Below are 27,610 nucleotides of genomic sequence, written 5' to 3'. Positions count from 1 at the left end.
TTTGAAAGCTACAATTATGTGACTCAGTCTCTAGAAAGTGAGCCCTGTGGAGTTTTTGACTCTAAATGTCAGGTACAATAGTTTTCATTCCTTTCCCCTTCCTCTGATGTGAAGGCTTTACCTATAATTTTTAATGCAGTTTGTAAAGAACTCTGAAGAAACTTTATCAAAATGTTCAGGCTTTGTAGAAAAGATGTTAGTACTTACCTTTCTTCTTTAGAATATGGGTTGACTTCTAAGAGCTGTTAGATGCCCTATCTGCATCTTGTAAATAACTGTCCATATAAGATAGAGTATTCATACTTTATTTTAAAATGTTGCTTGTTTCCCATGTCTGAAATGAATTTCACAAAATAGCCAAGAAGGCATGCCGGTTTTTAATGCTTGAAAATTTCTCATGCTAGAATTGTCATTTAATGAAATGATGTTTTATTCCCCTTTCCAGTGTACAGTTTAGATATGAGTAATGGTACTGTATTCTTAAGGTTAGATATAAAAGCCAGAAATTATTTGGTGCTGAGGTACACATGTGTATTCCTGTGGGTCTAATTAACTGGGAAGAAGTTTTGAACAGAATTAAGTGAAGGCATAAGAATTACAGGCCTAAGGTTTGATTTTGGCACCTGCCATCATGTGATACAATCAAAGCCTTGAGCTGTCTATGAAATGCTCGAGGCCATGGGCTGCAAAGAGAAGCCTGCAGACATCACCGGAGTGTAATCCACACAGCACTGCCTGCCTGGCACTGCAAACAGCACCGGCACAAACCGCTGTGAGCGTCCAGGACATCTTGAAGCAAGGTGAGGAGAGGTAAAAAATGGTTCTAGCAAGCATGTCTCAGTTTGAGTCCATGTTCCAGGTAGCAGTGAAGGGCAGGGGGAGCTTGACACATCCCTCTGGGTCAGACACAGCAGCAGCCACATCCGTGTTCTGGCCTGCAGCTCCTCATTCCTCGCTCTGCTAGCAGTGGACTGGTTGCTTCTAAAAATAGTAGGTGTTGCAGATGCTTCTGTTACCACTGCATGAAGGAACGGGATCCTTCTGCTTTGTGTAAGTAGAATTACAGTCCCTGAATAGGAGCAGAAGCAGAGCTGCAGGAACCCACGCCTCGGTGGACATTGGTGTCTGGAGCACCTGAATCTGCTTATGGTGCTCATCAGCTGGGTTATATATTGTTTCTTCCAATTGCAGGTTTTGCTGGTCTTTGAAAACTATAATGCTAATTTAAACAGCAACCAGCAGGAGGGTCTAGCATACAGTATGTCATTAGAAAGGATTGGTTTTTCCCTTTATTTTGAGTTTGGGAATTTGTATAAAGGACAGCCAGATTTTTAGAACAGACTACTCCTCAGATTAGATTGTTAAAGTAGAATTCTTTTAGCAGTCTCTTTTTTATTTGTTGTTGTTTATTTTATTTTTTAACAAGATTGGTTCATTTAAAATCAATTTCATTTTTACCCTTTTTGTGCTTCGCTATTGAAGTAGTGGTTACTGGGAGAGAGTACTGTATCCCATTTAAGTTTTCATTATTTTCTGTTTGTTCATTCAGAGTGCTGCTGTTTTATAAAGTTAGACAGAATGTTTTGTTAGCAAACAAATGAGAAGTATAAAGCAAACAGCCTTTCCTTCTCTAATAAATGCTTCCATTATTCTTTCTTATTAGACAGAATATTATGTCATGGGCCAAACTTGAGCTGATAGGCAAGCTGGAAATGATAATAATGTCTCAGTTTTGGGAAACAGATAAGGTTACTGATAAACTTCTTATTTTGCAAGGTGCCTGGTGTCATCTTGAGAGTATTTTCTTAGTTTAGACTTACGGGATTTGCAAACTCTGATAGTATTACTTTGTGTCCTTTTTTTTTTTTTTTTTTTTTGAGAGAGAGATTGGAATTTAATATTATAATATGATACATGAAACTATTGGAAATTGTTGGCATGGATTGTAAAGATCTGAGTTTTATCCAGTTAAAATAGGAGCATACATGCAACGAATGCAATACTTATTTTCTTGCTTTGATACTAATATCATTAAAATATTTAGATAGACACAGAGCTGAAAGATCTTGCAGGATAATTTAACAATACTGCATATGAATCTGGATGTGGACACAGATTTAGCTGTTAATTTGAACATCTCAATTTACTAGAGTATTGCACAAAAACCTAGATGGCTGTATGCAAGTTATTGAAAACCTGAGACTTGGTCTCATTGAGAGGAGTTTCAGAGTTGTCCCAAGAATTGTCTGCCTATCCAGTACCTTGTGGTAATTCACTCTTAAAATAAAGAAGGCCTGGATCAACTGATCTTACATGTGTGAGAAATCATAGATATACAGGTGAATGGACCAGGGTATGCAGTAGAATGACAGGTATGGTGCTGTACATCAGAATACTGACTCTGTTTGTGTCTCTCACAATTAGCTACACATCCATATTATCATAGAAATATATTAGATGCCTTTGGTACAGAGTCTTAGCCAAGACCATGCTGTGAAATTTCTTGATGTTTATCTACTTCAGTGATGTTCTACTAGTTAGAAAGTGAAATTTATTCTGTCTGTTAGTACAAGGTAAGTGAACAGAATTTCTAGTCTTCCATACCTGGTGTTAAATTTAGATTGACTGTTCAAAGAATTTGGAAGAGCCCCCAAGGACTGTTAAGAGTTGCTGTGACACACTGTTTTTTAATCTTATGCAAACTAAACCAAACAGAAAATAAAATTGCAAACCCTCCTTAATATCAGAGACTGATTTCTACTTAAACAGCTGAAGAACCTAGCAAACTTGTCATCCTTTCTCTTTTGACAATGCAGATTCACGTTACTGTAAATTTAGCTGCTTTTTCCACAGGTATCTGCATCTGTGTTGTTCTGTGAGGTTTTTTCTTTGTAAATCATGGCCTGCAAGTAGGTATGGAAAGTGATGCCTTAGAACAGTAACAGAGAATAAGCTTGTCCAACTTTACGTGCCTCATTTAATGGCATGTAAGCCATTAAAGACTGGTGTACAAGGTCAGTAATAAGTTTTTGCATACGCAGTAGTTCTTCTTTAGTCTGAAAGAAGATAATGTTACATTACATTCGTTACCCTTACTAGGAGAAATGAGCCTTGGTCTCTGAAAGCCTCTTTGAAAAAATGCCTTGCCATTTCTGTTTACTCTCCTTCCAATTGTAAAACAAAATTGTTGTGCGAGTAGCTGGATTCACTGGGTTGGAGGAGTTTGAGGTTATCATGGATTACTCATGGGAACTATTGCATCCTGAGAAGTTGGTTATTCCAGTGCTTATAAAAAATAAAATTGAAAAAAAATACGCTACAGCCAAGATATATTGGTGGTAGTTTGTCATATCCTAGGAGGGTGGGCCCTTGATTGGGACCAAAAGATCAATGTTAAATGCTCTGTTAATGGCCTATTAATGTTTTGTATTTCTTTGTGTGAGGTTGCATACAATTACTCTTCGTTCTGTCTCAGTTAAGCAGGGACCTCAGGGAGATTTTCTTATAGAAAACTGAGAAAATGCACCAATTAATGTGTAGGTTGTTCTGTTGCTTAGTATTTCCATCAAAGTCATCCTAATGACATCAACATCTGTAAGCATGCCCTGGCATTCATAGATCTGTTAAACTGTCTCTATCTTTCAAACAGCACAGGCTTAATGCAATGCCTCACCTCTTGATGCTTGTCTGTTTGGACAGTGGGTGATCAAAATGCAAAAATAACTGTTAATCTTTCACAGTAATCATAGCTTAAACTTTGCTGTCTTTGTAAACTTAACTTGAAATTACTCTCACTGTAGCTTCATATGTATGCTACAGCACGCTTTTGTTTTCTTTGTGATACTGCTAAATTGCTGAAATAATTTCCTCCTTGTTCAACAGTTGCGGACTTTTGTTTGGTTCTGTTTAGTAGAACTAAACCAATATAACCATAAAGAATAAGTACAGATTGCATTGCAAATGCACTTCAATTTTATTTGAAGGTTTTAAAGCTGCACAGATATAACTGAAGGTATAATTGGGATTTAAAATTTCTACTGCTATTATGGAATCAGAAAAGATCATCTCAACGTTCCCATTTTCTTCTTTGTTATCAGCTCTGATAATTAGCATCCACTTTGATCCAGAATTTCAGTCATCCCACAGGAGTTATTTTCCAGTCTCACTTCCTCCTTCAAAATAAAAAGGAAGAGGCAACACCAATAACTTAAAGATCTGGCTCTGAATCTCCAGCTGAATCCTAGGTCATCTTGACAGACAGCTTGAAACAGTTCATTCTATTACTGTTACTTTAGATGTATAACTGTATGGTGTGCAACTGAGATCTTAAACCCATGGCAGTGTGATAAGGATACTCTGTTTTGTCACCAGTGTTGCATTCAAAAATGCATACGTTTGACAGAGTTCTTAGCAAGCTTTTTAGCTCCTTTGACCTCCTCTATAAAATTTTGCAATAAAAAGACCTGTCTGTGATTGCAACTTACTGTTGCTATATTTAGACTGAAGTTCTGTGCCATGTTTGTATGATGTGATCTGTCTGTAGCAACGTCAACTGTGATGTTAGCAATGGAGGAGTATACTAGAGGGCCTCCACTACAACCATGTTCTAGTTTTTCATTAATCTACCTCAAAGCTTTGCAGTAGTTACCTGTAGTGTTGCTTTTGGATATGGATAGTAAAGCACATTTTAAATATTGCATAATGGTCTTCTTCAGCCTCTTCCTTGTTCTATCTTACGCCTATAGTGAAGTCAGTAAGAAGCAATGTACTGAACTGATGAAGGAAAAAAAAAATCCTTTCTTTTGTAGATATTTAGAAAACCAGTCTTCTGAAGGTGCTCTGCTTTTGCATCTTCAGCTTTGAATAGCAGTATTGAAGTTTACAGTGAATTGTGATTATTTAAATTAGATCTTTGAAATACAGCAAAATGAGTTTGTTTTGTTTCAGGAAGGCACCATGGTGTTGAACTCTGAAGCGCTTCTACTTTATCTCCACTAGAGAGCACTACCAGCTGCACTGCTTAAGGCCTCCCATGTATTTGCCAAAACACTGATTGTGATGTGATAGTCCTGTGTAAAATGTCATTAGAAATGTTATAAACCTGTTATCTTGTCATGTGTGCTCATTAAGAAAAACTGGGGCCAGAAGGGACTTTGGCAGATCATTGAGACCCTTCTCCCCAGGACAGAAATCTATCTAGACCAGTGTCTGTCAGGAATGTTTTGATCTGTTTTTAAGTCTTGAGGGAAGGACAGTCCATGTTTTCCCTAACCAGTTTCTTCTGACACTTTGTGACTTGTCTTACTGCTTTGCCTCCTTCTTCTTGGTATCACCTTTCCTGCAACTCAGTTCATTTTTTTTTCCTCTGTATTTGTTGTAGATAGGATAAATAGTATTTACTTTCCTCCATATACATGCTTTTTGCTTTAAAAGAGTGCTATTTTCTTTTCCTTGCTCTTGTCTAAGCCAGAGGTTAACAAATCCATGTGGCACTTTAGCATCATCAGTGGTGATGGGTGCGGACATCCAGCTGTGAGACAACTCATTGCCAGTGGCACCTGCTGGCTCTGCTGGGCCATCTGATGCTGTGGTGCATTGTCAGTGCTCCTGAGTTCTGACTTTATAACTTGAAATCTTGCCGAAGAGAGACCGTGACCACAGGATAGCTGTGCGGGGCAGAGGGCTGGCCTTAGCAATACTGCTGGGGTTGGGAGCACTCCTCTGGGGAGGCTGAGGAGGGAAGAAGGGTGGCTGTGGCCTGGAAGGAGTGAGTCACGCTGAACCCAGATAGTTTTGCTATGCTGTGCTAGGCTCGGTGACCAAAAAAAGGTGGAAAAGCGCTGCTTTGAATGCACAACTCTAGTTTCTTCAGTCTTTTGTTGCAAGTTGCCATTCCAGGCTTTTGGTTGTGGTTGTTGATTCCTCTATTCATAGATAACACGGTAAAGACTGATTGTGAAGCTGTGGTCAAAGGAATAAATATCAATAGGATTTTTTTGTTATATTTGCAGTACGTCAACTTCTGTCTAAAGCAGTGTTATAGAGAAACTGCTTGATTTTTCACATTGTGGATTCAGGGAGGCTGGTACCTTTTCTGTACTGGGGTTACTTATTTCCCTGTACTTGCTTCGGACAGTACAGCTTCATATGAAACTTTGGACTGACCTAGGGAGGAACACAATTGACAGACTATTTTAATGTCCAAAAGTCTGACTTCTGTTTTATAAAACAGAATTAGTTCTCTGTGCTTATTCAGTGAGCGTTCTGTGTGCTGAAGCAGACAGCTTCTGGCTGGTTGGCAAAACCTGGTGTGGTGGAATGGTGATATCTTGTCAGGTTTGCAGTCTCCAGAGTGCAGGGCAAGCATTTGAAATGAAGTATGACTACAGCTCCTCCCAGTGGCAGGTCTTTCTCTGCTTCTCTTTGCTGGGACAGCAATGCCAGGCCAAGCAGTATTCTGAGGAACACCCCCACCACTTTTTTACAGAGGTGGGAAAGGGTCTGATGCCTGATGGGTAGGATCAGTAATAAGGAACTGACTGTATATGTAGCAGCCCACCGGACAGAAAGGCTACCAGAAACATTGATAATGTGTGCTCCCTCATTCAACTTTGCTTCGTGTTGTCTCAATACAGGTTTGAAAAACAGCATGTCTCCACAAAGAAACAAACTGCTGCTGTTATTTTGCACGGGCAATCACCCTGAATCTTCCTGCAGAAAATCTGTGAGATTCGTATTCTATCCACATAGCTAAACCTCTCATCATCTGGCGGCGTGATTGCTGCAGCATCCTCTTATCAGGCCTTAACAAATGCAGTCTTGCTCAGACTACAGCTGCATGCTGAATTTAGTTCTTGTACAACCAGCCATTTCAAAAGTGTTTGGGCAAGGCTTCCAGGAGGCAGTGCGAGAGATACCATAACTGTTGGCACCAACTGGTTTTGGCTCTGTGTCAACCCATGTTTGAAGTCTTTTCTGTGGTGTTGTATGTATATAAAGCCTCCATGTATGTATATATACACACACAATGTGAATATATAACACTTTATATTGTTAAAAACTGTACAGGATTTTTGAAAACCACTTCCTCATAAGATTTTTCTCTGGCATTTCCAATTGCATAGGCAGTTGCATTTGAGTTCCATTTCAGTTCTGCTTACAGTATTTCCTTTTTCTTATATCCTTAAATGGTAAGCATCTATGTACATTGACAGACTTGCATTGCAAAGTGCAAAACCTCTACCATGTCCTTGGAGGTTTTCAAGACCTGACTGGACAAAACTCTGAGTGACTTGGTCCTAAATTCAGTATTGAAATATCATTTGAATAGAAGATTGGATTAGAGACCTCTTGAGATCCCTGAAGTCTCAAGTAGTCTGATATTTTTTTCTTTTTGTGGGCAGAATGAAAGTCTGGCTCTAGAGTCAGCAGTAGGGGTTAAAGCTTCAGTGCTGGAGGACTAATCCAGTGGAGAGTCAAGGGCTCAGCTTCTACTGACTCCTGTCAGTTTATCGAAGTGCCAAACAAATGTATCAGAAATACTGTGTTTTCTTGCCCCTTTGCTTTGAGTGGAGTGCTGGGATGTGCTTCAGTGCATGTGCACAGCCTCGGGAGAAGCCACTTGGCTCTGAGTGTGTACGAACTCCACACTCTGTGGAGGATGTAAAACTTTCAAGTGGCTTGAACATTGTTGCTGATGTGTGTTCACAACTTAATAACCTCTGTTCTTTCCTGTTGGATCGTGCCAGCCTCATCTCTGTATGGTTGCATTCCTTCACCTCTGTTACATCTAAAAAATACTGTTTATGTATATTTTTTTTAAGAACTTTTGTGGCTTCTCCCTATTTTGGCAGTTTGATGTAAGTCATTAAAATATCAAGACCAGTAGGGTTCATTTGATAAGATTTTGAAAAGGTCTATCAGTATTCTGTTGCAAAAGCAAGTGATGACATAGGGAGAGAAGTTTGTCTTCAGTAAAGCCAAGAGTAGGGTAAAATTATGGTGCAATATTCTTTGTTCATTGTTCTGTCTGCTGTTAAAACTAGCCTTTCATAATTTTAGAATTAAAGGTTCTTACTTGTCTGTGCTACCTAATACAAAGCAGGCAGAACTCCAAAACCTTTGAATTTTGGTCCCACAGGAGATCTAAGTTGTGGAAGGGAGAACAGGCACCTCCCATCCTTTCCTTTAAATGCCAGCCAGCAGTGACTGGACTTGCAATACTCTGCTGCTTTCCTGGAAGACATCTGAACCATTAGCCCCAGATGGTCAATGAATGAGCTTTTTAAAGGGAGCTTCTCTTGGTGGGTTTGGCCAAGGGTCACATGCACTTCAGGAATACCACCCCCTTCTTGCAGCCTCTGTGCTTTCATCTGTCCATCAAGTCTGCTCCTTGTTTGGACCTCCTGTGTGCTTGTGTTATTTGGTATGTGAATTGTGAATTATTGGTTGTCAACAATAATACTTTGCAGTAAAATGAAGGCAACTTCAAACAATGCGCTGATTATTTCCAAAACATATTTCATAAAAATCAGTATTAGATGATTTGACATCGTTAATTAAAAGATGCAAAGGTGAGGTTGCCCAGCAAGTTGCCAGTTGTCTATGGTTCAACTTGAAAAGTAGCTTTCTTTTAAGAATTTAACAACCTCCCCCCCCTCCAGAATTCTCAGTGAAAAAGAAGTGTTTTGTCGTGTGTTTTGTTTTTTGTGGTTTTGTTTGTTTTTTTAATAGGATCTCCTGGGATAGTCATTCAAAAAAATAAAACTTTTTTGTTGATGATTTTTTTAAATAGCTGTAGTAACTCTTGATTAAACAGTGTTGTGGTTGTTTCATGTTTGTGGGTTGTTTTTTTTCTCTCCTCTCTTTAGAATCCATTTAAAATATCTTTTTTTGCGTAATGTTTCCTATTGCTCTAAACTTGAGCTAGATGCATTTTGCATAATTAAATGAAATTGTACTTTCACTAGAATATTATCCAGAGGAAGATCTGGGTGTTTTCTAGCAAATTAATTAGATACCAATTGCAAAATTAATTTAGAATTCTGTTCCTTAACTTTAACACTTCAAACAACACAAATTACTAGTTTCATGTACTTTTTTCCTTTTTTTCTTTAGGAGACAGTACATTTCCAGGGGGGCTCTTCATGCATATTACTCCATTTTGTTCCAGAGCTGAACATCATGCAGTATATTCCTTAGCTGTCAAAGTCTCTTTTGGTAAGAGAATGTTGCAGCTAGTGATTTTTATATGATAGCCAGCCCTTCATTCTTTAATGTCTGCAAAGAGGGTGCTGCTGTTGGTTGTCTTTTCCTTGAATGGCCTTTAGGAGGATGACGTGCCTCCAGTGAGATGGAGCTGAAGAGCAGCCGTCATTGCATCGACACCAAACAACCTAGCTGTCTTGATGGTGGCCATTGCCATCTGCTTGCAGGGATGGCAAGAGAAGGAAGACCTTTGGCAGGATAGTTCATAGGTTAAGCTGGTTCCAAGACTGTCTGCTGGGATGGTCTTAATTGAGAGAGTTAATGATAGCATAGAATGTCTCTGTGCTGTAGACTGAGCTGGTTATGAAGCAGTTCCTCACTTTACAGTCAGGAATTTTTAAGGTAAACAAGCACCGATTTAGTCTGGGTCAGAAAGCCACTTTTATAATTCAGTTTCAGTTGCACAAAGTAGATTAATATTTAATAACATACTTGCAGTTGTCTTTTTAGCTCATGTTTTGAAGTATATGCTGATTTGCCAGCTACTGGAGGATGATGAAATATTTAAATTAATATAAACTTTAGTAGAAAATTATTCTTTTGGGAAAAATTTAATGGAAATGCTTTCTTAAATTTGGATGAACTTTTAAACTTGTATGAAATGCTAGAATAAAAATAAAATCTTGCAATTGGAAACTGTGAGGTAGGGGCATTGTTTGTACCCAGAGGTTATTATGAAATGTTTTCTGCTCCTCACTGACACTACTTTGGCTAATAGGTTCAATATGTGACTGGTTGACATGTTCCATGAAGACTTATTTACATTGCATACATTGCATTAAATTATTGAGCAGGAAAACCAGTGGATAAGAATAGAAACTATTTGCAGAAAGCTAAGAAAATATGACTTTGAGATCATAAAGATGACAAGAATTCCTAAAGAACTTAGCTTATCTGACATGCTCCAAAGATGCCGTTACTTAGCTAGGGGGACTAATATTCAGGGATTGTCCTGAGATGAGTGTGTAAAATGGCTGGAGGTATCTGTTCTGAAAGGTCCATGTTGCATTCAGGAGTGGCGAGCTGTTTGGCAGCTCTGAAGACCACTGTGATAAAAGATGGGCTGACCATTGACAGTGAGAATACTCATAGTCAGGTTAAGAGTCTGAGGACCAGACTGCAGTGAACCGGGGCCATGTACACAGGTGACATATCCAAGTGTTAGAATACAGTACCGGGAGGGACACTGGTACTTCTTCATGGGAAATGTCATTGCCTGAGTAAATATAACATAGAATTGCAAATATTATTTGTGTGTTTTAATAAAGTCATTTGCAGCTGGTAAAGTCTAGAAGTACAATGCATGTGTCATACTGAAACACTGAAGATATGTCAATTAAAAAGCTCCAAGATACATCAGTTAAAAAGCTCCAAGACATAATGTGGGAGAACTCTTCCTTGTCTCTTAATTTAAGTCTTAGTCACTGAGGAATTCAATATTTGTGCTCAGACTGTATATGTTTTCTTTTATGCCAGCTTGAAAGATTAGTTCCTATGAGTTTTAGAATTACTTAAAATTTTTGTGTTGTGGAACATGTCATATGCAGGCATCCTGAGGAGTGGATACAGCAAATCATAACAGCATCAGAGCTGGGATGGAGTAAAGAATGAGAGTAAGACCAAGCTTGTTGTGCAGTGAGGGGCAGGAGATGGAAGAAGGGTAATATCCCTTATTATACCAGCTAACAAAAAAGGGGAGGGGGTGGAATTTTCCAGTGTATGAATTCTTAGGTGTAAATGGCAAATGATTAATTAGTTACACTGATTAACTAAAGCATTTAATGTAATTGAAGTTGATTTAGTTCTGTTATGGCAGACCAAAAAAAAAAAAAGCATGAGCAAACTGAGACTTCACCTTGACTGTGTCCTTAAGCACTCTATTTACAGTGCTACAACAAATGAAATAAAATGAGGTTTGTGTTTGAATGGCGACTGTGACTACACAAAATGAACAGCAATAGACTTTTATGTCCTAAAAGGTCTTGGTGTCATTGTCTCCCTCTTACCCACTCCCAACTAAATAAGAGGCAAAAAACAACCCCCAAAGAATGAAAACTAAACCAAACAACAAAACAAACCATCAGATCTAACAAGATCCTGTGCAATTCTGTAGGTTTTACATTCTTCAATGTGACCCTTAAGAAACTAAGCTGGGAATGGATTGCTTGGGATGCATCATACTAAGTATATTGCATTACTCATGTGTTGCTCATCAGATGTTAAAAAGATCCCATTAGGTGAAGAATTTTTAATAAAAACATTGTGTTGCAGATAAACACCTCAGAATTATGTTGGTAAAAGCTCCACTTGTACTACTCTTTAGTTAATAAATTATGATAGTTATGTCGTATTATAGTATTGTTTTCTGTCTTCAGGGTTTTTTTTAATGATGTCTACAGATGCCCTGTTACTTAGCTCAGTTATGATTGTCAAGGCTTTGCAGAGCATGCTAACTTTACTGTTTGTCATAGGTCAAGGAAAATGCTTTTCTGAAGTCTGGAGCAAAGAATGTCATGATCTTAACAGCAATGATAAGCTGCTTATTCTTTAGGATCTCAGTTCTTCAGGTATCTTGCTAGTTTTTCTGCTCATCAAGCTAGAATGTGAAGTGGTTATCATTTAGTTCTTGTACACTAATCAGTTCATCTTGGTGTTGCTTTAGGGAGAAAGTATTTCCCTGAAGTTTGAAAAACAGTAAGTCTTATATATTCTAAATCACTTGTAAATTGGATGTTTTGGGGCCAAAGATGTTCAGAATTGTAGAGAAAGTGAGTATTTCTCTGAATTATAAAAATAAAAACTGGTAAAAGGCATGTAATCAGATGTGAAGTTTGCAAATCCTTGTATACATATATCTGCTTCCAGTTAATTATTTTAAACTTACTAAACCTTACATAACTTTGTATGGCTTGCTTCATTTGCACTAGCTACTTACTGCTGAGAGATGTGTGTATGTAAAACTTGGCTCCCAGTAATTGCACAGGTGATCTCACTGTGACCTCTTTTACATCTTGATATTAACTAAAGCTTAGGAGCATAGAATGGTTTGGGTTGGGAGGGACTTTGAAGACCTAGTTCCAACCCCCCTGCTATGGGCAGGGACACCTTCCACTAGACCAAGTTGCTCACAGCCCCATCCAGCCTGGCCTTGAACACTTGCAGGGATGGGGCATCCACAGCTTCTCTGGGCAACCTGGTCCTGTGCCTCACCACCCTCATCCTTAATAATGAGCCTTAGAACACAAGAACTGTTTGTCATTTAGAAGTAAAATCTTGTTTTGGTGATGCACAATGAAAGCCTGTTTAGGATGTTACATTGATGGCTAATTATCCTGTATAGCTAGGGTACTAGTTCTAAGTCAGTTCTCCCCTGTAATGCCATGGGTCTGCTTGCTGCTCAAATGCAAATGCAACTAGGGATGATAAAAGTGCTTTGTGTGGCACGTTAGAGTGCATCCATCTCAAGTTCCTGAGCAGCATTCAGAATGTTTATTGCTGCAGCTCTGCTCTCAGTTTTGAGCACTTCTTCCTCTCTGGCAGACTGGCTTCATCATGTCAAAAACCTTTACGTTTATTTCTCCTACAGTTTGGTTACAGGAAAAGGAAAGAAAACGACTTATTTCTCCCATTAGCTATTTTTTCTTGCCCTGTCTTCAAGAGGATTTGTATCCCTCCTTTTATATCCTCTCATCACTACAATAAGTAAATAACTTAGTCTATACCTTCTTTACCTTACCAGAGTGCCCTAAGCATAGTAAGTATTAGACAAAGTAGTGAGGAATGGAGCAACAAATTATTTCATCAGTGTGGCATATGACATCCATGGATTTTGTTGTGCTTGAATTCCTGTGACAACCCTCCTGGCTCAAACAGCAATATCCCGGCCTCCCCAGCCCCCTTGGTCCCTGTTCTCCTCTACACTTCACCTCACCATCCGTATATTATGTTGATAAAGTCATATATAGTGTAGCACAGTGATCTAGACTGGCCATCCTAGGAAGTGTGGCCTTCTTTCCTGGGTTATTTTTCATCTTAATCAATTTTCTATTATTCCCTGTCCAACTAAATGAATGATTATACCTCCATTGTTTTCTCTGTACAGGAGGGAGGGGGTTTGAAACGATGAATCAAAGGCTGTGTAACCTGGCATAAACAACACTACTGCAAAAACTGAAACTAGTGTTAGGCTATATTTTTTGAGTACTTTACAGTAGGTAGTACTACTGAAATAAATTCTTCTGATCAGTTTCTGTCTCTTGACTTCTTCTAGAAGTTTTGGAGTATTTGTGCAGTGAACTAGATTTCAGAACTATTGCAGGTTAAAACTGATTATCTAGAGAACATCTAAAATGTGTGTACAGTGTACACAGATTCTTGTGCCCACACAGGGCCAGGGGTGACATGGGGATGGAAACATGTGAGAGAGGCTTGAAGTATGTTTTTGAAGCTAGCCTAAGTATTTCTGCTGCAAGTGCTTGTTGGACTGCAGCAGCCTCAGGTGAACTCTCCTGTGGTGAGCACTGACACTGGGTTACTCTGGCTCAGCAAAATTCAATATGTGACTGTATGCCTATGCTAGTGTGTGTTTAGGTACTCTCTTTAATCATGAAGAGTGCTTCAGTTTTGTCTTCTGGCACACACTTAAAGCTTGTACTGAAGCATCTGTACTGATATTGTTACTTGTCTAGGTTAAGCTCATACATGATTATATAATACCTTGACTTTTTTTTTTATGGTCAAAATAGATGGTATGGCATAAGGAGGGTAGAGAGGAGCCAATTGTCTTTTGTTTTCTGCCATGTAGGTAAATTGGTAAGTATAAATATATTTGATAGTTCATAAAAGATTTAACTATTTCTTCAATTCTTTTTGTATTGATCTCTGATTTTTGAATGGCTGAAAGTATTATAAGATGTACTAAGAAGTTCAGTATATAGCAGTCATAAATGTGGAATGTCCTTGTAGGTGGTTCCTTTCTGCTCAACACAGTTCAAGAACTGACATACTACATATTTCTGCAAACAAATTTTGCACAGCATTTGTATGGTATGTGTATATTTGCCACCTCCTTTTTTTTAGGAGGTTGAAGAAAGAATGTAATTTCTGTTTACCTAGTGTTATATTGGTATTGCATTTTTATCTGTCTCACTTTTAGAGTTGAAGTTCACTCAATCTTTGTTAAGGAAACATGAAGTATCCTCTAGGCAGTACAGTTTACAAAGTGCTTACTTTCTCTGATAGCTTTGGATTACCTTCACTTTTTTTTTAGCTGGAAGACACAGTTTCCCTTCTAGGATTACCAGATTGATGATCTCATATGAAAAAAGTGAACAGGCAATGCACTTTTTTCATCCTGTTACATCAACATCTGTAAATGTTTCCTGCTGTTAAATGTAGCCAGCTTCTCCTATTAAGAAGATCCAGCTTTTCACCAGAAAGTTAACAGGGACACAGAACATAATTCTGTGTTGTGATGAACTTCTATCTAAATTAAAAATAGCTTTTTAAACTTTCATAACCTTCTGGTGTTAAGCTAGCATTTTTCCACATGACTCACTCATACAGATTGTATGAACTGCAGCTGTGGGTAAGGCTGTGCAGAAAGATCTGGACTGCGACTTCCACAGGGGTAATGAAAGCGCATTTGGTGGTGGATAAGGACTTCAAACAGACTATTGCAGAAGGTAGTATTTGTAGTAAATATTTTGCCTTACTGTAAGCCTCTAGGTAAAGGGTGAGGCTTGAGTGGAGAAAAGGGGCAGAAAATGTCTGTTATTTGAAAATGGTCATGACAATGTTGTAAGCGCTTATTTGAAGTTAACAGTCATTTTTGAATTTTCTACATCTTAAACATAATGAAGGCCAATCCACTTGTTTCTTGCAGCCTGAAGAGTGTAGAGGATTAGAACAGCTTCATTGTTGTGGTTCTTGATTTAATATAGTGGGAACATTGATCTTTGTAAGGCTCTTGTTATTCTCTCTTGAACTTTGAAATTGGCTTGTAAGTTTTCTTATTTGAAAAATCCTGTTGGTTTACCAGATAGTGATGATCTGCGTTCCTCTGTACTTACACTTGAATAAAGCTCATATTTCTTGGTTTTGGTTTGGCGTGTTATTTTTTGTTTTGGCATTTTCAAAAAATATTGCTGAAAAGCTGAATTTAGTAAAGCTGACTTCTGTCTGCAGCTCTATGAAGACAGATTATGGGTGAAAGTACATTACATTTTTAAAACTTAGTAATTCTGAGTATTCCTTGAAGTCACAGTGAACAGAAAGAACTGTAGGTCTTGCTTTATGATGTGATTTGACATGGGGACGTGACAGTTTCTATATCGAAGGGTTGGCTGTTCTTCCAGAGAACCTTTCTGCTCTTTTGCCTGTTCTTTGCAGAAATGCGCCTTGCTGGATGATGTGGCCTGACTCCCAGCAGCAGGGAAGGGAGGGTGGTCTCTCCTGCCTTGTCACTTGGAAAGACCTGCCTGTGAGTGGGCAGTGGAGTCACTCTGCCCGTATATGGCAGGCCTGACACCTTTCACAAGCATCAAGCTTTCATGACATATAAATGTACGGTTATGTCAATGTTACTTCTCATACCTCCCCACAAGGAGACCAGGGGTCAGGTGCAAAGTCTAGGCTAGGTTACTTGGGGCAATCCTACATAAAGGGGTTGAAAACCACCATTTTAAGACTTGGGTTTCAGCCTTACCAGGTCAGAGACATTCTGTTCCAAGGGCATAGCAGGAATTGCTTGGTTATTATCCTGTGCTTCTTGTGGAAAGATTACCATCCTGTTAGTGGTGACAGTGTGGCTGTTCTGAGAAGTAGGTTGTCTTCATCCTCAGCTCCATCAGTAGTAATGGAAATGGATGGGTCTGAAATTTGCAGTCAAATGATGAACCACTTGCTTCCTCTGTTATATTTATTGCAGGCGAAGGCATAATAGCATTCCTATTTCCATCAGACATCAGTTTTCTTTTATGCTATTTTGGGATTTTTTTTTCATTGCCTTTGTTTGAAAAGGGATAGCACTCATGCTTAAGTCACCTTTAAAAAGAAGTACCAAGCATAAATTGATAGTGTTTCCTTCTTAAATCAGCGATAGGCTGAAACAAGAGCTCTGAAAGAGAGAAGCATTCAGTGCTTGCTGAGGATTACCTCCAAGGAAAATATTAACTATTTCGATACTGGGTTGTAACTTGGCAGCCACCTAAGTGTTTATCCCAGACTGCTTCCCAGAGCTCTAGAGAGGGAAAATTATTAGCTGTTAGAAGCAGGCACATGTGGATATCTTTAACAACTTTTAGTACTTATGAGGTAATATTTTAGAATATTGAAAAGGAGTAGGTAAAACATGGTCGTGTGAATTTATTCTTTACTTGAAGGATTACTGACTTACATTCAATTGGTTTGTAGTCTCCAGCTGTTTTTCTGTTCTGTGTAGAAAACTGTTTTGTACAGATGGTTTTTAGGGAAGAGGCGAGAAGAGAAAGGGAAGTAGAAGCTACACAGTGCATTTGGGAGGACTGGAGGAGAGGAACAACTCCTGTGCAGATGTCGCTGTATTTAGCTGTAATAGCTCCATACCTAATTTGTGCGAGTGGTTGCTGCTGTCTGTGTTCATGACTCAAATGTAGGCTTCCCATCTAATGCCAGGAACCACATGTCTATCAAAAGCGCTACTTAAGCTAAGTGATTTTAGCTCCCAAGCCAAATAATGAAATCTGTTGTCCTTAAGCCCACTAGAAAAGGCATCCAGAAATCTGCCACAGGATCACCTCCTGCTCTCTCAGGAGATATCCTCACCAGCCCCCCACTAATTACCCTCATTAGACTATACTCACTGTGTGGGCTAAACCTTGTTTTTTCTCATACAGCTGGAAGATGATAGAAAGGACTTTTTTTCTGTTTTAGCAGGTGCTGGGCATTGTTCAAGGTGTGTGCTCTTTACTTAGGTAGTCAGCTCAGATGAAGAGATCATTTCACTCCTGAGAGGAGTCTTAGTCTAGGCAAGTTAGCTAGAGAGGCAAAGGCAAGACCAGTGGCTGGGGGACTCACTCAAAGAAATGTCAGTGATTATTTCTTATTTTTCTTTTTTTTTTTTTTTTTTTTTCTCCTTTCCGCCCTCTCTCTCCCCCGCTCCCTCCCACCCCAGCTTTCTTCCTTGCTTGTCTGCAATAAAGGCAACAGAACACACGGGGTGAGAAAGACTGTGTGAGGGTGTTCTATGGCCAGGAGAAGAGGGAGACTAGCCCAAGTATGGTCCTTATGTAAGAGCAGATACAAGAGATTCTCAAAAGTTTTATCACAATTTTACGTAGTATGTGACTCTTGTTGATTGAAGCAATTAAATTTTAAAGTGCAAAATACCTTGAGTCTAGAAGATATGTTGATTTCCGCCCCCCCCCCCCCCCCCCCCGTCCTTTTAAACTTTTACTTTTTTAGGCTGCGTATGAGTATGTTGGAACACATGTTGAGAACACTTCACAGGAACAACTTTTTCTTCCTTGCTGCATCAACTTGCAATAAATACCAAATGATGTTTCAGCTGGGAAGAGTACTGTAGCGAAGTTAAGACAAAGAAATGCAATTGGTATGTGGGTCTCGGATATAATGAATAAACACATATCAAGTGTGGAAAATGATGAAGTGGTTCTTAAAAAATTACAGAGAATGAGTTGGTATCCTGTCACCTTTTTTCTCTCCAACAGAGTCCAGGTAGATGGACAACCTGCAAGATGAGTACTCAAAATATCAACAGAGTATGGAGTTAATGAGAAGGCAATGTGTATGGGCTTTTAAGCAAAGGGAGCCTCTAATTTGGATGACTAATGATGATAATATAGCTATACTGAGATGTTTGTCAGTTCAGTTGGTTGGATATGTCACTGCACTTGCCACAGTGAATGGTGTTAAGGAATTAAAATGGCAGTGGTGTGGACTCAATGTCAGAGCAGATGGGTGAAGCACGGGCCCCAGCCGCCCAGTGCTGCAGCGCTCTGGGGGCACGCGCTGGTGCTGTGCAGGGAAAAGAGGCAAGTTTGCTGAACTCCAGCAGAGTTCAAGAAAACACGTCCTGATACGGTAAATGCCGGGACTTTGTTGTTTTTCCTTTTATCTCTATGGGTGAAGCTGGGAAGAGTACTGCCACTGGGGTTTTGGAGAGAGGTGCTGTTTGTATGTCTTGTTTTCCAAATTAGAGAACTTGTCATCAACAAAAGGGGTCAGGGATGAGATGGGGATCTTAGGAGTTGCAGCCAGTGTTTGTAAGCTTGTACAAATTGCACAATTGAGGAACAAGAGAGTTTTCTCCTGCTTTTTCAACCTTTGTTTGTTTGTTTTTGTTATTCCTCACGTGTGAGAGGGGAAGGAATGAGCCTGAGTTTGATTAGTCATTCATCTCTCCCCACCCTGAACAGAAGGAAGGGATCTTGAGAAAAGCTGATGAAGCTGAAAACCACCTCTTATCTCACATTGTGTGTCAGGTGAAATGGGACATTCCTTTCTATATCCTTCCTATAACCATTTTGAAATCTGTCTGTTGCAAGGGATTGTGGTGGCGTTTTTTTTTTTTTTAATTTTAAATCTTTCTGTTTTCTTTTATTATCTTTGACATGAGAATGCAAACATCCAAAGACCATTTTCACATCTTTAAGTTGGAATCTTGAGAGTGCAGCAGATGATGTAATTTTTAAAGTAATTTGCTGCCTTCCCTAATGGACTTTTTAAAAGTTTTTATTACCAGTAGCAAACCTTCAGTTAGAAGCAATCTTTTACCTATTTACCTATTCTACTAGTATGTTAAAAGACTTTATATGTACCAATAAAGCATCTTTTTGGATTAGGAACAAATATATAGCCTAGGTTCAGTTTATGGCACTACAAGTTCTTTTATTATTTTAATAAGATTTATGGAATTTCTTTCAGATTGCTGTCATCTTCACTTGAAAAATAATTTCAAACAAGGCATACATTCTTGTACCAATTTTTGCCTATCACAAACAAATGTATATTCTGGCTGTATTAAAAGTTAGGTGTGTATTGAAAACAGGTTGTTGTTGTGTGTAGTTTTTTGTTGTGTTTTTGCTTTTTCCTAAGCAAGGATGTGAGCATTAACTTTGAGAAGATTGATTTATTTTCAAGGAAGTTTACCAAACAGCCCTTTTCTTGACCAGCTGTTGAAAAGTATAATGTAGGTGCTTGCTCTTTGTGTGGCATTTACTTTCTGAGAGAGCAGAACTGGCTGCAGACAGAACAGGGGAGCTGGTGAGGCTGGGTGGCAAACCTCAGGGGTCTGTGGTGTTTCCCACTGTCTTTCAGAGAGTTGCCTTAAAACTTGTTCATCTGTTGTGGAAAGTCTGTTCTGTCCTCCTGAGCCCTTTAGGGTTGTAGCTTCTCTTGCATTCTCTTCCTGTTTTCTAAATATGTAACAAACCTATTGGCTTTTTTCAGTTTCAGTATCTTACTATATATCGAGCATGTTGGACGTTTGGATCTTAGCAATATGTTTAGACATTAAAACTTTACAATGAATTGTATGTAGTATAGTGGGTTTGCCCTGATTGTGTATTACTAATTATGTGCTACACTGGTCTGGCAAGAATCTCTTTTTGTAGGAAGGCTTTCCCCCAGTTCAAAGTCGTATATGTTTGATTATTTGTTCAGTAACTGTGTTTCATAATTTATATAGTCTCTATATGTATATCCTTGTGAACAATTACGTGAAGTATATACTCTGCACTTTTGTTGTTGTTAGTACTTATATTTTTCATAGCTGACAGTCTTTTCCACTCTCTGTGTCCAAGTGGTATTTCATCCAGGCTCTTTAACTAAGAGCGTGTCTGGCTGTTTGCCCATTGATACTTTGCATACAGGAGAGTATGGCCTTAGCTTAACATGAAATTATCTCTCCTTTGCAATTTTTATATAGAAAATGTCTGTGGCTTGTAATGGAGAATATTTCAAGAAAGCTTTGTTAGTATGATAAATATTTCTTTAAAACCATAAACAATCCTGCTGCTTTTTTAAGTTTGGATTTGACTGAGTTGTGGAACTCATGAGAGTTAATGATAAAAATAGTTGGTATTCTGAAAGGTTGACCAACGTTCTGAGGGTGTTGTCTTTGTGACTCTGTCTTGTGAATAAATATTATGAAGGAGAACATTATGCATTTCATACTTTAGTTGGAAACAGTGAAGTAACAAAAAAGATTATTAGTAAGCAGTTTTAGTTTCAGGTGAAACACATCATAAGGAGTAAAGTAGTATTGGAAACTTTGCTGATAAGACACTAAAAAAGTAGAGCAACAAAAATATAGTGGTAACACCAATATAAAATATAAGCAAGTCTGTCTTTTTGTTTTAAATGACATTATAGAATGTTTTTGGTGTGGGAGGAAATGTTTGTTCATCTCTATTAACTATGTAACTATGAGTGGGACTTCAATTCTGCTGTCCATAGACAGAAAAAAAAAATCCCACAGTGATATTACTTTGATATTCTTAAAAATATTAATTTATGTTGCAGATATTTATTCTATGAAACTGTGGCTTGTCAGTCACTGTCTCTGTCTGCACGTGCCCTGGGATCAATAGTACATTAAGGAAACTGACAGGAAGAGGAGAAGAATTCATAAATAATGAATAGCAGGCTTCACTGGTGGTGCTTCATTTCTACCAAGAATAATACAAATTCTAGTGGAGTACCCTTGTACTCTCTAACACTGTTAGACTTGAAACCATTATCCCCCAAATATTGATACTCTCCTTTAGGCTGTTTCTTGTTAAGAAGTAAATCTGTGTAATCCTTAACTACATGCCTCCAAAGGAAAAAGCTAGTGTTTATGTTTATCTGAAATGCAGGTACAGTTAGTATATTTGTATTAGACCTGATCTGCAGTCTACTGAGAAACCAGGATTTGAAGTAGGGGGATGATGTGGTGGTTGCTATTAATGTTTTCTTATCTTTATAAACAATAGATGCTTGTGAGAAGATATTTTTGTGATATGCAGGACATGTGAAATGTTAAACATTAGAGCATGATCCTTGCACTTTAAATCTGTGTATTAATTTTTTCATTAGCTCTCTCTGCTTCCACATCCTGCACATTGCTGGTGAGCATGCATCAGCAATGACAGTTTTTTCACTAATGTGTCTGAAATGTGACTGGTCAGAGGTATAGCTGATTTTTTTGAAAGTTGGTTCCTATCAAGCCATTTAAGTAATTTCACCTGATATGACTTAAAATTTTGTATATAATGTGCTCTTTCGATGAATAGCCATGTAGAATCAGCACAGGAAGAGCAAAGTCCTTGGCAATACCAGCTCAATTGCATCTGCAGATGAGGATTTAAAATTCTATGCAGCAGACAGTACCTCCAGCAGGCGAGTAAAAGGTTACTGCATTATTCTGCTTGTTTGCATCTGTAGTCTTTATCTACTGAAGGTTTTTTTTATTGTTCAATTTGTTGTGCATGCTTCTATATAGATACTACGGAAAATTGATTTAATAGAAACATGAATATCAAAAGGGCAGAGCAAGGTGAAGGGAGAGGCTCAGTTCAGCTTTAAACCAAGGGAAGGGAGGGGGAAGAAAGACCAAAGGGGAGGGGATAAGAGAGCAGGAGAGAAATTAAGCTTTTTCAATACAGTGTGCAAATGAGGAGCTTTTTGTGATTATATTCATTTCAGCTGCTTTCACATCACTTGCATTTTTCTTAACCTTTTGCTAAAGGGGATGCTATTGAACAAGCACTGATATCTCTATAAATGTGACAATTATTTCAAGTCAGATTATCCCATAATCAGGTTAAGCAGTTGTGTTAATAATAGACCTACCTTCAGAAATCATATTGCATACCATCTTAAACTAATTAAAATGAGCTTTTTACAATATTACTTGTGGGTTTTTTATATGGAAAGGAAAAAGAATTATATAGTTACTGCATTAGTATCTCTTGCAAATGCAAACATTTTCAGCAGTAAGTTACTTGTATGTGTTAAATTAGAAAGGTATTCTGTATTTTATTTTCAGCACTTCTAACCTTTAAAAAGTGTTGAGAATAAAAAGAAGACTGCTGTGTGACTGCTCTTTTGAATTAGTTTTGCCTTTTCTTTTTTTCTTGGAGTGAAGGGCTCCTCAAAGACTTTATTAAAGCTGCTTATATGATCTGCCTCTAACTTGCTTTAAGAGTAGGTTGTGGTGCCTTTTGATACTCCACTTTAAATACTTTCACGCTTGTTTCTTCCTGGGTTTAAATTTCTGTTGGCTTTTCCTAGTGTTGTTCTCACTCACGTACCTTTGTTGCAGCTATTCTTATTTCAGGATTTGGCTAGCATTTTTCAAGAAGAGTTTTCAAGAAGACTTTTTTTTTTCTTTCCTCGCAAACGGTGCAAATAGTCCGTCTCAGAGTGCAGCAGTCAGACAGGTCTTGTCGTTCTCCTGTGTAATTAGCAGGTCCTTTTCCAGCAGAGGCTTTGCGACAGGCTGGCAGCTCTGAAGTTGTGCGGTGAGGTGCGGAGTGGCAGCGCCGGCGCCGTCCCCAGCGCGCAGGGCTGCGCGGGGTGGGGCTCTGGGCTGGCGGCTGCTGGCGGAGCCGCCTCTGGCCGGGCCCGGGATGCGCTGCCGGGGAGGCTGAGAGAGACCTCAAGTGACAAGAGCCACAGAAGGGATAGGCAGCCAGCAGTCTGGAGAGATTGCCATCCCTGACTTTACTTCTCTGTTAGACAGCTGTATGTTTTTTCGAATCAGCTTACTTTGCAAAGAGTAGTAGAGGGGAAAACGTATGTTTTTCAAATGTGAGTTATTACTTGCTGATGAGACTGTGGCTGACATTTTTTTTTAAGATTTTTTTTTTTTTCTTTCTGTTTAGCAGTCTCAATTTCAGCCAGGGAGCTGCAGAATGAGGCAGCTGGCCAATTTTGAGTGTTTATGGGACAGTACCAGTCCTAATTTCTTTAAGAATAAACTTGTCTGATGAGCAAGTCAATGTGTGGCTGGGGCTGCAGCATTATTTCTTCTTTAATGAAGAGGCTGGGCTGTTTGACCTGCTGCTCCAATCTTCTATCTTGCAGTCATACATCAGAGCAGTTGCAGAGACTATCCATTGAATGTCTCAATCAGCCAAAGAAGGTAACTATATTTTAAATTTCAAATATACCATTAAGAGGATGCTGTACAGTTTGGATTTACATGATAAAAAGACAAATTTCAGATGTTCTTAGCAGTTTTCTTGACCTTGCAGTAGCTGTCTAATATCATTTAGCCATTATCAGGTTGTATAGCAATAGAAATGTGCTGCAGTAATTGATTTTGTAATAGGATCAGGTGATTTACTGGCTGCACTGACAACCACTTGCTTGCTTGTTCTGAAACATGGAGCACTTTAATGGATGTTTTGATTGCAGCCTCGAGTTGCTCTGAAACTGCTAGAGGCTTGAAGATGCAACCTCTCATTTGTCAGAATAAAAACTTCTGTAGCTGTATTCTCCAATAACATTGGAAATTAGTTGTATTTTTAAAATACGGAGTCTTCAGATTCTGGATTCTTTGTACACTCCTTTCTTTGTAGAACTGAAAATTGTCTTAGCCAACTTTATGCATGTCAACTTATCTCCTTTCCTGATAGCCACTTAAAACACATCAATGCGTGTGCTTGATGCATTTCCTGAGAATTTGGTCCATGCGAAAAATAGTCCAAGTCTGTGCCTAGAGAAGAATATACAACAGTTCCTTGTGGACTGCTATTAAATGTTGTATTTTTCTGTTAGTGTATTATGCTTTGGAAGCAGAAATCTGGCTCAAATTAGAAACCAAACTAAACTAAACAAAAACCATTCTGTATCAGAATATGGATTTTACTGTAGAAAAGAGTCGTTAGGAGCTGTGATCCAGTGAATGAAATTGGGGAGCTAAATTGGACCAAGCTGTCTTAAGCTGATAAAATTAAAACATGTTGTTAAACTCTTAGAGCTTTTAAGATATGTTGTACACCATTCATCTCCAGGTTAACTGGAGAGTAGTATAAGCACAGAGGATGTTACAGGAGTTACTGATAATGGATACCTCATTCTTTTCACTTTCAAAAAAGTCTTAGTTTTTATGCATTATCATGCAAGAGCAAACATGCCCTTTTGAGTGCTTGTTCACTGTTATGTGCTATATCATGTAAGAATGAAAACTTCAAAATAAAAACCAACACTGAGTTATTAAAAATGGCTTTTAATTGTTGTTGTGCCTATTTTGGAGTGAAAACTGATGGGGAAAAAATTGCATCAGGAAGTAGAAGAGTCTTGCATGGACCTCAAAGTAAGAAACAGTCAAAAAGTAACTTCAGTATGCTGAAATTTAGAGGATGACACTCTTTTTGACCTAAGGACATCAGTATGCTGTGTACAATTGGCAATTAAATAACTAATAGCCAAGATCAAACATGTAACAATTTTTCAAGTGATACAGTGGTTTAAGTGGCCCAAAGTGAATCCAAGGGGTTGGATTTGAAATCATTGAACCTAAACATGATTAAACTAAAAAAGTATGACCTTTCAGTCAATTCTCACTTGATAAAAATCCATGAGCAAGAAACATTTGATTTAAACCAATAAATTTAAATTTTATTTGCTATTTGTACTTTAGAGAAGGTAACTAAAAGAAGATTGATTCTCACTCATATAATGTGTCAGACTTTTTTCGTAATGAGGAGAATATACTACTATTTATACTTTTGTCCATGTGGTGTATGGTTAGACATTCAGATTTGTCTCAACTGGTTGTGTGTTTTTTCTTTGTTTGGTTGGTTTTGTTTGTTTGTTTTTCCATTGAGCCTGAGTCCCCTTGCAGAAATAAGTTTCTATCTCACCAATTTATACATATGAAAAAAAATTCAATTCTCATTTCTCCAGCATATGATCAGTTTTTCAGTGTGAAAGAACTGGCCATTTTGTTGGAGTAGCAGAATGAACCCAAGTGTGTTTTTTGAACCTGAAGAAGAGTAGTGTTCAAAGGAGTTGCAGGATTTACTTAGTGATTATTGAGTTCAATGATTTGACTTCAAAGAATGTGTGTGGGGAGGCAACAATCTCATACAGTTTCAACTATTTACTTTAAATTGCCTTAACAGGCAATAGGAAATGCAACTATTAGCTTAAGAGAGAGAATAATTAAAAATCACTTCCATTTAAAGGAGTTAACTTGATGAGGAAAAAAAGTCTAAGTTTGATTTTACTTTTTTTTATTACATCTTTTTCAAGGTTAGTTTATACTACGTGGGTGTTTTGCCACCATAACGTTATCCATTATAAAAGCACTTGTGAGAAAGTTGATGTGATCTGCTGATTTTTTGATTCTAAACACAATGATAAAGAGCTAATGAATTATGTTCTGAAGTTCAAGAGGAAAATCTTTGTAAATTGCTGAGGAAAATAGTTGGGAAGAGCTGTTTTTTTTCAGAGAAAATGGAAAATAGGCTCTTTTTGTAAAATAGTAGTGTTTTGTATGCAAAACTGCACTGCAAGACATAGAACTCCATGAAACTAGCTAGGGCAGAGGAGAGAAAAAGGCCCTTCTGTTGAGGGTGATGTTACTGAAATGGTAGTAAATACTGGTAATATGTGCCATGGGAGTACTGTTACACCAACGGAGTGGAAGGAGTAATGGAACTAATTGAATAGTAGTATCAGGATCCTTGAAATTGGATTTAGCAGTCTGAAAGTTCAGCTGGAGACCTTTTCAGAGTCTTCCAGTGTGTGCTGGTGACCCTTGGGGAAGGTCCCAGCTCCCACCCCTCAGGTGCATCTCTGGACCATGGGGCAGCTTGGCCTTATCTACGGCCTGTAACCGCCTCAGGGGTGCACTAATGAACAAAAGCCAGCACTTTGCCAGATTTAAAACAAGAGTTTCTGTCTTATTATTCAGCCAGAAGATATTTGTAGTGGTAGCTGCTACAATAGCCTTGGAAAGGAGTTGTTTTCTAAATAAATTGTCATGAGTCAGACTTTGAGTTTGTGAAACATTAAGCTCAACCTATATCAAAGTCACAGAGAAACTGGCTTTATCTTAAATGTTCACTGTGGAAAATTAATCTTTGCAATTAGGCCTCAACATTTGCCAAAATTTGATTTAATTGTGCATGCCGTTTAGTGGGATGATTTTGTAGACTTGAAATGTTGCATGTGCAAATGTCTCTTGAATTTTTTTTATTTAAAAAAAAGGAAAAAAAAAAAAGGAATCTGAGAGAATTACATCAGTTTCATAAAAATCGATGCTGCTAATATACTTTTAACCTCCTTTAACAGAACTCTTAGAGGTGTTTCCCAGAGATATACTGACAAAATGATGTTTCCTGGAAGGACTTTAATTTTTAACCAGTCTAGTTTAATTTGATTTTGCTGAAATGTGATAGTACTAGGTGTTTGTGTGCATGTGCTGTTCCACATAACCATACTGTCTTCTAGGGGAACTGACGGTGTTACCAGATTGTGAATGCTTGTTATCAACAGCAGAAACCCCATACTTCTGTTTAGTGATCTTTTTGCAAAAATGAAAAGAAAAAAAAAAATCACTGTGTAACACTTCTGAAATGTTTCAGTCCCTTGTTTGAGAATCTGGTATTTTCTCTATATTCTGGAAGTGGAGCATAGGCCTTCGTTCCATTCTGACTTAGCATTACAGTGGTATGGGTAGCACTTGATGAAGTGTTGGATATGGAAAACATATGTTGTAATGGCGTCATCAGTAGAAAACACATGTTGTAATGGCATCATCAGCCTCCCTGGCAAGTAAAAGCAGCTCCTCCCTCCCACGCAGGTCTGCGGCTGGGCAAGGGGCGTCTCTGCTTTCACTTGGGCGGCTCGTACTCTGAGGAGCAGATGGTTTCATCAGGGAGAGGGTGACAGAGTGGGGCAGCCGTGCTGGGGTCAGGCTGTTACCTGGGATGCTCCTTTGTGCCATACTTGGGGATGCTGGAACTGGGGTGAGAAGGGGTGAAGCTAGAAAACTAGTGAAATTTTGGATGAATGTGGGAGCAACATATCTAGGTTAAGATTAAGTTATTTCTAGCGATCTTATATAATAGGGTTGGGATATCATCAATGAGCAAAGTCTCTTTCTGATGCAGAACTGAGGGGTGAAACTCTCTCCAGTAGTCTGCAGTGAGCGCTTTGCTATTTGTGGATGCCTGTGTAGCTAAAGAAAGAAGATAATGATCTTTTAGACTGGTTTTCTCACTTTCCCTGACCTTTCAGATCAGTTGAGGGCTTCAGTCCCTGATTACTTAATGAGGAATAGATCAGATTGATTAATAGTTTGTCGCTTCCCCCTGGTCATTTCAGTAGGAACAAATACTAGTTC

General features: G+C 38.5%; 1 protein-coding gene across 6 annotated transcripts in view; it reads left to right on the top strand.

Annotated features, from left to right (window-relative positions):
- FBXW7 (F-box and WD repeat domain containing 7) overlaps positions 1-27,610 on the top strand; it is a 179,490-nt gene that overhangs the window by 22,279 nt on the left and 129,601 nt on the right. The window contains exon 1 of one of the 6 annotated variants that reach the window (XM_082051425.1): positions 23,371-23,395. The exons of the other annotated variants lie outside the window; for them this stretch is intronic. The gene's annotated coding sequence lies outside the window, so the exon portion shown is untranslated. Of the gene's footprint in view, positions 1-23,370; positions 23,396-27,610 lie in introns of those variants that run through there. 6 annotated transcript variants of the gene reach the window in all.

The sequence above is a fragment of the Streptopelia decaocto genome (assembly GCF_964273445.1).
Source record: "Streptopelia decaocto genome assembly, chromosome: 4".
In the NCBI taxonomy this organism is placed as follows: Eukaryota; Metazoa; Chordata; class Aves; order Columbiformes; family Columbidae; genus Streptopelia; species Streptopelia decaocto.
The sequence above is the reverse complement of the archived record's forward strand: the minus strand, read 5'-3'. Positions and strand labels throughout refer to the sequence as shown.